At 36.6% G+C, this 15,012-nt stretch overlaps 1 long non-coding RNA gene across 1 annotated transcript; it reads right to left on the minus strand.

The window, feature by feature from the left end:
- Positions 1 to 2,422: 2,422 nt before the first annotated feature.
- Positions 2,423 to 9,021, minus strand: LOC144970336 (uncharacterized). Its single transcript, XR_013644937.1, has 3 exons — positions 8,392 to 9,021; positions 5,928 to 6,129; positions 2,423 to 3,524 (listed from the first exon to the last, which is right to left on the minus strand). It is a non-coding gene; the product is annotated as an uncharacterized LOC144970336 (long non-coding RNA).
- Between the last annotated feature and the right edge of the window lie 5,991 nt (positions 9,022 to 15,012).

Genomic DNA, 15,012 nt, shown 5'->3' on the forward strand with positions numbered 1-15,012 from the left:
CAATGACTATGAAATCAATGTGGTCCCGCGTCCAAATCAAACTGATTAATACAGTAACAAAACATCATGCACATAAGACTGGTTTAAAAGCCCCAACCCATTCCAAGGGACTGAGCTTGATCCCGAGTGAATATTTTTTTTCTAATCCCACTCCCCTTGTCAATCCAGCAGTGATTGGGTAGCTGAGTCTGTTAGATCTAGCGGAAAGTACTTTGACATAGACTAGAGTCCTATCTAAAGGGTAGCAATTGCTATGGTCCGTTTCGCGCTTTTCAAACCAGGTTAAACTTCGGCTCCATTGAATGACTACTTTTTTATTCGATATTTTACTCAATCCCCCAACTATATAATTTTTAGCCCCACGGCTGATGTTGAGTTATAGAATTGTGTCTCTCTGAATAATTCTAATAACCTTTCAGTTTCAGATGAGTACTCCACATTTCACAGCAAATTTAATTCACTGTTGTTAACTAAGTGTGAATAATATTACCACCATTGCCACAATTTTTTTTTCAGGCTTACAGGGACTGACTACTTATAATCAGGCCTACAATGGATGGGTGACGGATGTAAAATGGTTTAAGCCTCCTAGCTGTGGGAAAGTGGTACTAACTGCTAAGGTAACCCCCCCCCCCCCCCCCCCCCCCCCCCCCCGTTTTCATCTCACTTCTATGATTATTATTACTGTTATTACATATTATTATTTTGATTTCTACATTTATTTATATTACTCCATGCAGGATTGATAATACGATATAGAGGTTTTTAACACATGGCTATATTCATTACAATGAATTTTCTTGAACTAGAATATGAATAACTTAAAAAAAAAAAAGAAATAAGAAACTTCTTTAATAGGTTCAAGTTCTACTATGGGAGACTCAGTTGAGTCCTTGGAAAAGCCTCTTTACTCACATTTGCTCAGTCAGTGTGTTCGGACATAAACGTTTAAATGGTTTTGCGACTCATGGCAGTCCCGTTAACTCAGTTGGTAGAGCACCCATTTCACAATCAAAGAGACCGAGATATATCCTAGATGAAATTAAGACCCCACCCCCTCCCCTTTCTTTTATTTTTGTACACCCAGCAGTAATTTGGCAATAGAAAAGCGCCCTATTTGAAGGGTAACAAGTTATTATTTTCACACTATAGAAACTGGGATGAAATCTGGCTCTATAGACCTAATGGTTCTGATGGACTACTTTTGGTGCTTGCGACACTATTAGGTCATTTTCAGCACAATTAAAAGCTGTTGCGAAATAATTGTAAGAAAAATGGGCTTGGATCAAATACAGAGCAGAAGTAGATCAAAGTTATTAATGTGCTTAGTTTTGAGATCGCCTAACAGTTCCATCCAGAGACGGAATACACTCAAATGTTTATGTTTGATTTAAGGGTTTTACTGCACTTGCGACACATTTCAGCACCAGTAAAAAGGAATAAAATGGGATTGTAAAAATTTCCAGATTTACAATTAAAAGCACACAAGAAAAGTAAGACAAAGAGGAACAAATGTAGATTCCAAGAGAATGCTATCAGTGTACTAAGTCTGATAACACCCAAAAGTCTCATCCTGACACAAGCACAGGTCCCCCCTAAGAGGAATACTATGAACGTATTATTTTTTTATTATATTATATTAAGTTACGTTATGCCTTTTGCGCAGCGATATCATAAGATATCGTCGCCTAGGCATTCCACGAAGGAATATAGATAACTCATCAAACAAGATGTCTGATGTCAACAGGAATCACCCATGTTGTCCAAGTGAGCAAATTGGGGGTTAATAATCTTGCTCAAGGAAAAAAAACGAAAGTGCCTGAAGCGGGGCTCGAACCTGGGACATCCGGATAACAGTGCACTGCCTTAACCACTCGGCCACTTCGCCCCCCATATTATATATACACACATATATATAATATAATAAAAAAAATTTTACGCGAACTGATTTACAAGACAAAAATTTTTTTTTTTCCCAAAACCAACAATATTCATTTGACTGTTTCTCTCTCAGCCAATGACTCCGGCAAGGGAAAGGACAAAACCAAGTAATCTCATTCCAAGACAAGGACATAAAGAAACTTGGAAAACAATATAAGGGATAGAGGACACAGCATGCCCTCTTGCCACCATGGGAAGTCAAAGACCCCACCCAGTCTATTGTTTATAAAATGTTGATTATAAATTTACAAAATAAATTTACATCCATTTGTCACTCTCTCATCTAAGGACAGGGAAAAAAAGCATGTAATCTTATTCCAAAACAAAGATAGAAACTACCTGAAAAAGGAATACAGACATAGGGGGGTGAAGAAAGCAATAATGACCTTGCCCACAATGGAAGGTCAATGACCCCACACCCAGAGTAGAAAAATGAGAACTCAGTCAAGCATTCACCATCAAATTACAAAAGCAACGGATAAAACAAATTTTTAAAAAAGTCATTACAGTACTTTATTTTCTTTATTGTGCTCCAACTTCATGTTTAAATATACAATGGATTTCTATTTATTTGCCAATTCAAAAATATTATTAGGTTTTGAATATTATTGCAGAACATATAATATAGCAATGACTATCCCGCACAAATCTTTGGGCCTCTTTTTCGCTCACGAAGTGCCCGAATTCGCGTCAAAATATGGGACGAAGCCGTTTCGTATATGCTATTTAAAAAAATTAATTTCGACGCTGTTTATCTATGAATATAACTGAAAGTTGGCACACTGTTAGAAAAAAGGTCATTTTCGATTATGTCAAGCGACAAAACTCGTGCGATTACCAGAAGACCGTTAAAAATAGATTTTTACTCTTTGGAGTAAAATATTTCTAAAACTACCGGGCGTGGAGGTTTTGTCGCTGACAAGGTAATACATGAACATTTCTTCTTTTTGGTTGTAAAATTTCATATGAATATGACGAGTACTTTTTCCATATTTTACAAAACACCATCCTAATTTGCTCTTCAAGTTTCAATCTTTTAATCCACTTATTACGCAAGATACAACCAAAGGTCGAAAAAAAAAAATGCCGAAAAAGCGTCCCATATTTTCGCTTTTTTTTCCTCTTTGCGGGTCATCCAAATAAATGACACCTTTAAAACTGTATAACTTGTTTATTTATGAATGGATTTTCAAAAATTCAAAAACATTTTTACTCAGTGGAGATAGGGCTTGGATTTTAGACAACATTTTTCTTCAAAAAGAGAAAAAAAACATTTTTCATAGTCATTGCTATATAATAATGGTAACAGAAGTAATACTACAACTAGTACAATTTTTTCACAAACATTTCGGGCAAAAGTAAAAATGTTTAACACATGTATTAGTCTAATGAAAAGAATGAAAAGGATTACAAAGGTATATAAAATCAAGCATTATTGGAAAAGAATGAATAAAAAGTCTGACTGCTTTCTTTTCGTTTCAGGTTCGCCATTCCAAAAATTGGGTTATAGTGGACTCCGTGTGTCGACAAGTGCTTTCTGCTCAGCATCAAGATGGGAACCTGAAATGTCTGTCTTCACAATCCTGTAAAAGAAATACCAAGATTAAGTTAATACATAGAGCAAATAGTACATTATTGACCTACCACCTCTGGCGTCTATCGTGTCACTGGGAATTTTAATTTTAATATTTTAATATGTTTGAAAACAAAGAAAACTTAAGCCCCATTTCCTCAAATACGCAAGTCATTCATTTTACAGGTCAAAATAATTTTTTTAAAAAGTTTTTCTTTGACTTCAACTTCAAATGCCAATAGTGCCTGAACCTTATGATGAATTCCAAAATGGTTTGGCATATATGTGGAAATCTATTCTTTTAAAAAAATAGAGTTGTGGATCACCATTGCTCCGTACAGCAAATGTTAAATATTTATCATCGAGCACAAAATTACTGGCAAACCTAAAAATTCTAAAACTATTTATTTACAAACTCTACAAGTAACACGCAAATATTTTAAAAACTAAATGTAATTCTATCACCTGTGGAATCAAACTATGTATGCTCAGAAAATCTGCTGTACTGTAATGTTCGGGCAATTATTGGCCTTCGCCAAAAAAAAAAAAAAATAAGAACTGTATTTCCTACACCAGTATACAAAAAACACACATATATGTTTTCTCTACACGGGAAATTCCATTGAGTGTTACAAGCGCTGCACCTAACCATCAACTTCTTGTAGATACCGCTAGCTATTTTTTTTGTTTGTTTGTTGCTTTAGGTCTCTTCCAACACAATTGAGGTTATATGAGAGACCGCTGAAACAAAAAAACAAGCAATCTAACAAAAATAGTACAAATGTAAATCAAAATCATAACCTAAAGATATCATAAGCTAAATTATGAATAACCAAGAACAAACAGGCAGAAGATTTACAGAAAAAAAAATATCCCCTGGCAAAAATACAATCACAAACCAAAGAAGCAGGATAGGCTAGTAAAGAGAAGAAGAAACGACATCACTGTCGGATCGTACACCCATGCGAACATCATAGGTATATGATTCAAGGGTGATGCTCCCATCCAACCACCCGCACCGCTAGCTATAACCAATAGAAATGGACAAACTTAGCCCATAATATTTTACATTTCTGGGAATGTTTGTTTTTTCTTTTATGCCATATAATTTATTAATTTTTTTTATTTAATTTGTTGCCAGCGTGTGTATTTTGTACATACGTACATAGGGAATAGGTACATGCTTCTGTAAAAAAACGTTTGATTGGTCATTCTGCTGATTTGTGCAGATTGCCTTTTACCACAATGAAATGATAATTAAAAATAACATGTAGACTATAATATTAATATATTCATTTAGCTAAGGTTAATAAAACATTTCCTCCCAGATCTTAATAATTGAGGAATAAATCAATATAGGTGAACTCATTTAATTCTATCTATCTCATCATAAGAACACTTTGTCACTACGTTGTGTGGCCTTGAGCAAGTCACCTCAGCCCTCGCTCAGTTTGTGGCGCTGTGTTGCGGCAATGGCTGGGTTATTTCAGTCTCCCTTTAGAATAGACTCCAAAGACAAAATTTCCCTAGAGGTGAATAAAGAGAATCTATATTTTTAAAATTTGTAACGCTATAGTCAAAGACAAAAACCTTCAGGATTTTCTAATTTTGTATGAACTATCCTAAAAGGCAACCTATTCATAGCATAGAAGGACATGCTCACAATAGTATTCATTTCATTTCCCTCAAATTTAATGGATCTTCCTCTTTTATTAATTGTCATTGCCCATTCATTCAATAAAACAAAATTAATCAACATAATAAAGACAAAGCTTTTGATTCAAATGAAGTGATGTTTTTTGTTCAGTTATTTATTATCTCTGAAGTTAAAAGTTTTAAAACCCAACCATGTAAGCTTTTGTACAGTCTGGCTATTTGAAAAAAAAACTTCTCTTGATGTCAGTTCTTGCACCAACAATTTGGACAAACTTTTGACTTCATTACTGGCTCACCAGACAGGCATTCCTTACATACCTTATGAGCAAATGAAGTCACTTGATATGTGCTCTATTCCCCTTTGTCTTATTACATTCATCATAGTCATAGATTTGTGTCTTAACTTTACAATATGAAATATGATTTTGTGCCCTTTGTCTATTGTTATGTGCATAGATCTACAATCTTTTCACTCTCTATTCAACTTCCTTTCAACTGACAATGCAATGACCTTAAAGTGTAATGAACGGCACAAACGTTGCTAATCTCACTTTTTACCCCAAAAAATTGCTTGATTTGGACCTATTAAATTTCCTGAGAGTTAGATCTGCTTTTATTTTTATATAGCGCATGCAATATCCACCCAAAGCACTCTACAAGATGTCCCAAGCCAACAGAAACATTAACATTAACATGTAGGAAGAGATATCATGCCTACATAAATATTGTTTTAAGCAGATACAATCAATACACTTACATTTACATTACATGGTCAATGATTGAGCTAGTTTCTCCAATTGTTGATTGTTCAACTAGAGCCGTTGCTGCCTGCAGTCATTGCGTTTGTTCCTATCTTTAAGACATGAGTAATGGTCTGTTTTTTTTCTCTGCCCCATGTCCAAGCTTTAACGTTGGAACCCAATCAGGATCAGTTTCATCAAGCAGTGATGCTGGCCTTCCTGTAAAGGCAAAAAAATTGATTGTTGAAATATATTACGTCATTTTTTGCCTATTACAATCTGGTCCTGGTCCTTGTGTGGCTATGTGGTCTAGTGGTATGACACTCGATTTTGAAGGTCATGGGTTCGAGCCTCGCGCTCGACGCATAGTTGAGTCCTTGGAAAAGGCTCTTTATTCACATTCTCTCACCATACTCAGTGTGTAAAATGAATACCTGGCCGTTTACAGCATTTTCTTTGTCCGAAAAATTGTAGTGTCGCCTAAAAGGCGTCATGTCCCGTTCTACATGTTAAATGTTGCTGTTGACCAGGGACCCCTTGTACAGCGCTTTGAGCACAATTAGTGGATATTGCGCTATAATATAAAGCTCAATTTTTAAATTTATTTTTTTTTACTATCCTTAAGCTTTCCGTTAAATTTACATCAAGCTTTGTCAAATTAGAACAAGGGTAGAACAATTATATAGTGCAATTTCCATGAAATGAAAATTTGTTCAAAGCGCTTTGCAAGGGGTTTATAGCCAACACTTCTTCACTAGAGGAATTCAAGCGTCGATTGAAGACATTCTTATTCCGACAGGCTTTCTTTTGATTATGTGTATAATTAGCGTTGTTCGTGTACTGTGTTAGGGCTTCATGATTAAGTTAATCTATGTTTTGCGCCCAGAGCCCTCCTGATGAAGGGATGTTTGGCGCACTATAAATCTATACCATTATTATTATTATTAACAGCAAGACTTTACACTGCATCTGCCCCCTGAAAAACTTGCCTGAAAATCCTCGAGCTGAAGCTTTTTCAATAACATGAGCAAACATCCCCATTTCCCAGAATATTTTCTTAGAATTTTACCAATTCAATAGGCTGTTAAACAAAATGAAAAAGTATTTTAATTAATTTTTTGTTCCGGCAGATCGAAATTGCCAGAAATGCCGGCAAATTTACAGGCCTATGTTAAAAGCCAGTTACCCAATTTATGCCTGAGTATGGTGAGAGAATGTGAATAAAGTTCCTTTCCCAATGACTCAACTGCTCAGAACGGGTCTGGAACCCTAATCCTTCCAAAATGACGGTGATAACTATACCACATAGCTGCAATTAAAGTATCGGGATCCCAAAGGACAATTTTTTTTAATTGAAATTTTTTATTATTATTATTGTCATATTTGGGAAAAATTCCAGATGAAGGCCCTAATTCAATGACTATACGAAACATTATAACTAATCCTCACCTTGAGTTAAAATTAGTTTCTAACTATGAAAATTATGAAAAGTCATTTTAGTGGATTGATAGAGGTCGATTGTTTCTTTCTTTGGATTAAAATTTAAAATAATAATAATTATAATATTAATTTTGTCAGTAAAAAAATAACCATTACTATCATTATAAACTGACACTGGCAATCACTAAGCAGCGTGTTAAACTTCTGTCAAAAACTAGCATTTACATGTCCAACATCGGTGTAGAAAAGCAGTTTGTTCGTGTTCCTTTACAATACACCACCAACGGAGGAACAGAAAAAAAAAACTTAAGAAAAACGCAACCTTACTTTTAATATTTCTTCAAATGGAGAACATGTTTTTAAAATGCACAATAAAATAATCTTGACAAAGCATAAGTTATAAACTGGAACATTATAATTCTAAAATGAATGATCAGAACAACAGTGAAAGACTTCCTAATCTCATAAAAGCCAAATCTTGAAAACGAAAGTAGCCCTATCACTATCGGTAATGAGGCATTTGGTTTTGATTTAGAGTATGTTGCACGAGAAATGCATGAAATATTCATGGTCCTATCTGATAACTAAACACAACAAATAAAAGATCATCCATCCGGACCGTGTATGGACCATAAAATTAAAATGATTCCTTCTAGACCGCCTACAGACTACAGATTACATCTGAGTCTGAGATGAGTCAGATGATTTCTCCAACTTCGGAGTTTCGCATAGAAAAGTCACATCGGTGAAATATCACTCCGTAGATTTTGTTAGACCACCGAGTTTGAAATTTTTGATTTGATTTCTCTTCCATGAAAAAGAATAAAACACATATTTACTAAATCATTAACTTGCAACGTCAGAAATTAAGGCAAGGACCTTGGTCGGTTGCCGCCAACTCCGTGACATGCTATGGCCATGGCCCACAATGGCTACATGATGATGTTGGAGCGAAGTAAACTTGCTTTGTTCACAATAATTAAAATTAATTCATATCGTATATATAATATTTAAGATTTTAATTTATCCATCAATTCTTACCTTTAACAAAACGATCATTGCAAACTCGGTGGCTGCAAGTTAGATTTGAGCCATCGCCAAATCCCTTTCTTCTGATCGCTGCAACTGTCTCCGCTGGGTTAAATTTATTATTTTTGGGTCCTTCGTCCTCCTAATGGATGGTAACCTGAACATTTTGACTCCATCTCGACCCTGTCTTCTAGTGCATCCGATGATTATGCAGTTATTTGGCACGTTTCACGTTTTAAAAATTGGACTAGAGCTTGTTTCACATCAATGTTTACAAGCCAGCCAAGTTCTTTTGCCATCCGGAACTAAAGTAGGTCATTGCGTGACGTCATCAGCATTCTATCTATATATAACTGAATCATGGTTGCGTCAGTTCGGTGATGAACCTATAATGAAAGAAATGACACCTCCCGGCTACAAGATGGAATCGTTCCCAAGAAATGGACGATCAGGAGGGGGGATCGCCATCATATACAAACACGCTCTTTCGTCTAAAATACAAAACAGGCCAATTTCGTTCAAAAGTTTCGAGTGTGTCCAAACCACATTGACCTACCCTCAAATTTCATTTTTAATCACTTGTATCTACAGACCACCCCCAAGCAAAAAGAACAAACTGAGACAGAATGATTTTGCTGACGAATTTTTCAGATTTTGTATCAAAAGACACATCAAATAAGCGAAAAATTTATATCGGCGATTTTAATATTCAGTTTGATGTTGATCAGAATAGTCTCGTTAAAATTATAAAAAATATGCTGAATGAACATGGCCTCACTCAGTTAGTGACCTCTCCAACTCAAAGATTGGGGCACATCTTGGACTGGTTCATCATTGACACACCCTCGCTTGTTGAATCAATTAAAAATATCAAAAAAGAAATTTCAGACCACAATCTGATTCTGGCAACTCTCAAATGCATCAAAGAGAAAGCAAAGAAAGTCAAGATAGTGTCTAGGGATACCAAAAAAATAGACATTAGTTCCTTCAAAAACAATCTGTCAGAGGAACTAGGAAGAATGGATATACCATCAGCACAGAAAACAGACGAGGTACTGCGCAACGTCATCGACAGGCATGCGCCAAAGACAACTAGAATAATAAATTCCAGGAAACCGTCTCCGTGGTTTAACCAGAGTGAAAAAACTGCCAAAAGGGAAAAAAGGAATGCAGAGGCATCGTGGAGAAAATCGGGCCTTGAGATTGACCGGCTGATATATATAGCAAAAAAGCATAAGTATAAAACCACCTGCAAAAGAGCAAAAAGAAACTATTATAACACAAACCTGTCATCAGTGAGGGACACTAAGGAATTTTTCTCTGTTTCAAAGGAACTTTTAGGGGAAGAAAAGGGCATGTGTCTACCCACTAATATCCCGGTAGAAAAGCAGCCGGATGCATTTTCAGATTTCTTTTCGGGAAAAATATCGAAAATTCGGAACAATTTGGACCTCGTGCAAAATGAAGATATAAATTTCCACCCTTTTTCGGGTTCACAGGGATTCTCTTGTTTTAAAGAAACAACTGAAGAAGAAATTTCTAAAATAATTTTTTCATCTTCCTCGAAGTCATGTGATTTAGATCCTTTACCAACTAATATTTTGAAATTATGTCTTCCTGAATTGTTACCTTGCATAACTTATATTATAAATCAGTCACTTATCTCAGGACAAGTCCCAGATATCTATAAACATGCAATTGTAAAGCCTCTCATAAAAAAGCAAAATCTCAATGTAAATGACCTTAGTAACTACAGTCCCGTCTCAAATCTGCCATTTCTTTCTAAAATCCTTGAAAAAGTTGTACTCAGACGTCTTTCACAACATCTCCATGAAAACAATCTATGGGAAAAATTTCAGTCAGCTTATCGTTCTTACCACAGCACAGAAACTGCTCTGTGCTGTGTTGCGAGTGATTTGCTTGATGTTTTAGATAAAGGTTCTGTTTCTCTTCTGACATTGTTAGACCTTTCGGCGGCGTTTGATACTATTGATCACGGTATTCTCAGTAAACGACTTAATATAACCTTTGGCTTGTCTGGGACTGTCTTGCAGTGGTTTGAATCTTATTTAGATGGCAGAAAGCAACAGGTTATGATTTTAGATAAACTTTCTCGTCAACATACATTGTCTTTTGGTGTTCCTCAAGGCTCTGTTTTGGGTCCAATTCTTTTTGTTTTGTATACTTCTCCATTATCTAATGTCATCACAGGTCATGGGCTGCGCTATCATCTCTATGCAGATGATACGCAACTTTATGCTACTGATAAAACTAAAAATCTCGAAAATATTGTGAAACGTGTGGAAGAATGTGTGACGGATGTGAAAGAGTGGATGGATGCAAACAAGTTGAAAATGAATGAGTCAAAAACAGAAGTGATGATTGTGGGAAATAGAGGGCAGTTGAAGGTGAATGATGGTCTTGAGGTGTTGATTGGGGGTGGAAAGATCAAAGTTTCACAGACTGTGAAAAATTTGGGTGTCTATTTTGATTCAGAAATGAAAATGTCAGCTCACATTTCTGCTCTCTGTAAATCTTTATACTTTCAATTGAAGAAAATCAGTTCGATCCGTCAGTATATTGCAATTGGAACATGTAAAACATTGGTTGTTTCCCTCATTTTTTCGAAACTAGACTATTGTAACTCGCTGCTTGTCAACTTGCCTCAGGCTTCTATTAAACAATTGCAACTACTGCAAAACAGTGCTGCAAGATTAGTTTTTGGCAAAAAAAAAATTTGATCATGCAACCCCTTTGTTGGCCTCTCTCCACTGGTTGCCCATTGAAAAGCGCACATATTACAAAGCAGCGTGTCTTGTTTATAAGTGTTTGGCTGGTATAGCACCGGCATATCTCACAGATCACGTGGTCATGTGTAAATTTGAAAATTACACTTTAAGATCATGTAATGACCAAACGAAAATTTCGGAAAAAAGATCAAGAACAAAATTTGGTGATAGATCGTTTGCTTGTTTCGGCCACAAGATTTGGAATGAACTACCACGTGGTCTGAGGGAGTGCAAGTCTTTACCTACTTTTAAAAAGAATCTCAAGACACATTTTTACTGTATTTGTTTTTCTTGACTCTATATGAATCCTTGATTTGGCTATGAATTGTTATTGTTGTTATTATTTTATTTTTTTATTTTTATTTTTTCACTTAAAATTGATATTTATATTGTAAAGTGCCCAGAGCTTGTGTTTTACACGAGAATGAGCGCTATATAAATGTGTATTATTATTATTATTATTATTATCGACATTCGAGCGCGAAGCCACGATTCACCGTCCGATCTCAATTCCGGAAGAGCGAGTTGATAAAACGATCATTCGAGTTGACAAGTAGAGACGAGCTTGAGACGAGCTTGAGACTTGAGACGAGCTTGAGACGATCTTGAGACTTGAGACGATCACGATCCGAGCGAGTTGAGGGGTAACGAGTAACGAGTGTTTCGAATCATTTCAAACGATCACAGTTTGCCATCCGATACCAATCGCCAACGTTTGCACACGGTAGTCTGTGGTTCTTCCACAGCCCTCATTCCTTGTCAGATGTTAGTGTGTCTGGGTGGCAGGGAAATTCGTGTAGGTGTATCACGCGTGTGTGACAAGACTTCATTAAACCTACTAAAGGTTGAATATCACACACACACACACACACACACACACACACACACACACACACACACACACAGACAGACAGACAGACACTATGGCTATTTCTATGACACACACGCATCCATCTATCAATGAACACTACCCTACAGTAAAGTAAAACGTTAGCTTTGAATATGGAATGTTTCAATGTTAGATGCCTGTGTAATTTGTTAGTTCCCATCATCATCATCATCATCATTAGGGGCAGCGTGGCTCAGCGGTTCGGTCTTTGGTTCGCACCCCATAGGTACCGAGTTCGATCACCCGCCGCTGCACTGTATGGCCTTGAGCAAGTCACCTCGTCCTAGCTCAATTTGCGGCGCTGCACTGTGGCTGACGCCTGGGTTATTCCAGTCTTCCCTTAGAATAGACCGTAGAGAAAAACCTCCCCTATGGGATGAATAACGGGAATTTTATTTATTATTATTTTTATAATTTATTTATCTTCACCATCATTATCAGCAGGAGCAGCAGCCCAGCATCATCATCACCTTAATTATAATAAATAAAATAAATATCAACACATGTTAATGTAATCATCAATCAAAACAGCTCGCAGAATTCACAAATTGCTCATAAAAGACCATACCTAGAAAAAAAAAACAAAACAAATACTATTGCTAACTTATCTGAAAAGGAATAGTTTCAAAAGAATCCTAAAATTATTAAAGCTCGGGAACGTCTTTGATTTCTTTGTCTAATTTATTCCATACTTTTGGGGCCCCGACAGAGAAAGATTTTCAGCTAACTATAGTTTATAATATGGGAACATTAATCAGTCGTTTATATTGGAATCGGAGTGGTCAAGCAGGTGTATGAATTCAAAGCTCATTTCCACGGATCAATGAACTTCATAATAATTCAATTTTCCCCTAGCAGGCCATACAAACCTACATCCATTTCATAAAGTACCAGTCGCCTGTTTCGGGTCTTTTTTGTACTAAAACTCTTAATAGTATCCGTCACTGCTTATAGATAGTTATACATTCACACCTGAGTCGAGTAAAGTAATGTGTGGTAAGTGCCTTACACAAGGACTTAACTTCGGGGATCAGAATTTTCCAGGATCACTGTCACCCACTCGACCACTTACAACGCTTAACATCGCTTGATTTATGACAAGAAGAGACACCTTACCGCTGAGCCACAGAACAACTAATAATCACAACATTAAGGATCGCAACAAATGCATGCTTTTAATCTTTTTTTTTAAAGTACTTCTTCAGAGCTATTGGGCCCGATGAAGCCGGAGTTCAGTCCGGTTTCCATATCGGAAAACTGACGAAAGCAATTGCCCATTAGTCTATCGCAAGGAACTTTCCGCCAGATCTAACTTTGCTTCCCAATCACTACTAGGTAGACAAGGGGTCAGAATATATGTATCTACTTCACCCGGAATCGAGCTCGGTTCCCTTGCATGTTAAGCGAGTGCACTACCTACTGAGCTATTGGGACCCCAAACTTTTAATAGGATGCTAGTAAATCGAAAAGTGCTTTCCGTTGATCTAAAATAGCGTCCACCCAGCTACATACCTACTTCCACTCTAATGGACTGAGCAATAAAAAAAAAATTTAAAAAAATTGACTGAACTCAGAAACGACGCCGATCCCTATTGTGCGTTCCAAGTTAGGTAATCCCATACATCTTTTAAAAAGACTAAGGATAAAACTACCCCTTCTTCCCATTCCCAAAAAAAGGAAACAAAAACAAACAAAACAAAAAAAACAAACAAACAAAAAACACAAAAAAAAAAAACACAACAAAATGAGAGAAAAAAAAAAGAAACCAAACAAAGTAACTAAATGTAAATAAATAAATAGTCTCGGGTTTGGTGTTTGGATGTCAGAAAAGCACCCCCCCCCCCCCAAAAAAAAAAAAAAAAAAAACCAACAAACCCCCCCCCCCCCCAAAAACTCAACAAAACAACAACAGCCACAACAACAACAACAACAACGCACACACACACACACACACACACACACACACACACACATACATACACAAAGAAAAACTAAACAGGAAGTAACAATGTTAAATATTCATATTCCTGCCCAAATTTTAAAGCAACCTAACTAAGCCGAGAGCAGGAAAGGCAACAACCGTAATATCACCTGTTTAAATAAAATTAATAGCAGTAGTAAATAGGCTATAGGTAAGATAAAGATTTGAACATGTGTGATGAAAGGTAACCGACAAAGCAAAAAAGCGCGCGCCTCGATGACGACCAGTGACAAATGTGAGGTGGGGGCGGTCATGTAGGTTACACCCGACAACTTTTGGCGCGACATAAATATGAAATATGTCAAGGTGAATATCGCTGTATTCCTTCTCTGATTGGGGGGGGGGGGGGGAGGGGGGGGGGGGGGGGGTTGACGTGCCACCCCATCACCAAATCAACAACTGATGCAGTTTTGATGGCGTGTGTGTGTGTGTGTGTGTGTGTGTGTGTGTGTGTGTGCTGTGTGTGCCTGTGTGTGCGTGCGTGTGTGGGTGTGTGCGTGTGATGCGACGAACGATCATAAAAAATAATTAATTAAAATAAATAAAATCAAGGCTTCCAAACAGCCAGATTTTTTCTTGGCCAAATAGTCAAATAGAACCTCACATTATCAAACACCACAATCATCCTGACTCCCTTGAAAAACTCATTGATTTTAATTAATAAAACAATCGACTACAGTTGGATAAAACTTATCTTTTCATTTTTTTTTAAATAAAAGATTTTTAAAAAAAAATGAATAATAATAGAAAAAAATTTCTTAGTAACCAATTTTGAACTTGGCCATCTGGCAGCCCCCATCATAACCAGCTGCAGTCAAGCCAGCCACAGACATAAGAGAGGGAGGGGACTGTGAAGTTTCCTGTGGCAACCGAGATGCTCGTGTTTTTTTTTTTTCTCAAACCAATCACTGCTCGATGACGTCACTGACTCGAAACCCGCTCGAAACCTACTCGATTTTAGAGGACTCGATCGA

Source organism: Berghia stephanieae, chromosome 4 (genome assembly GCF_034508935.2).
Source record: "Berghia stephanieae isolate SIO BIC M18660-M18661 chromosome 4, UCSD_Bste_1.3, whole genome shotgun sequence".
In the NCBI taxonomy this organism is placed as follows: Eukaryota; Metazoa; Mollusca; class Gastropoda; order Nudibranchia; family Aeolidiidae; genus Berghia; species Berghia stephanieae.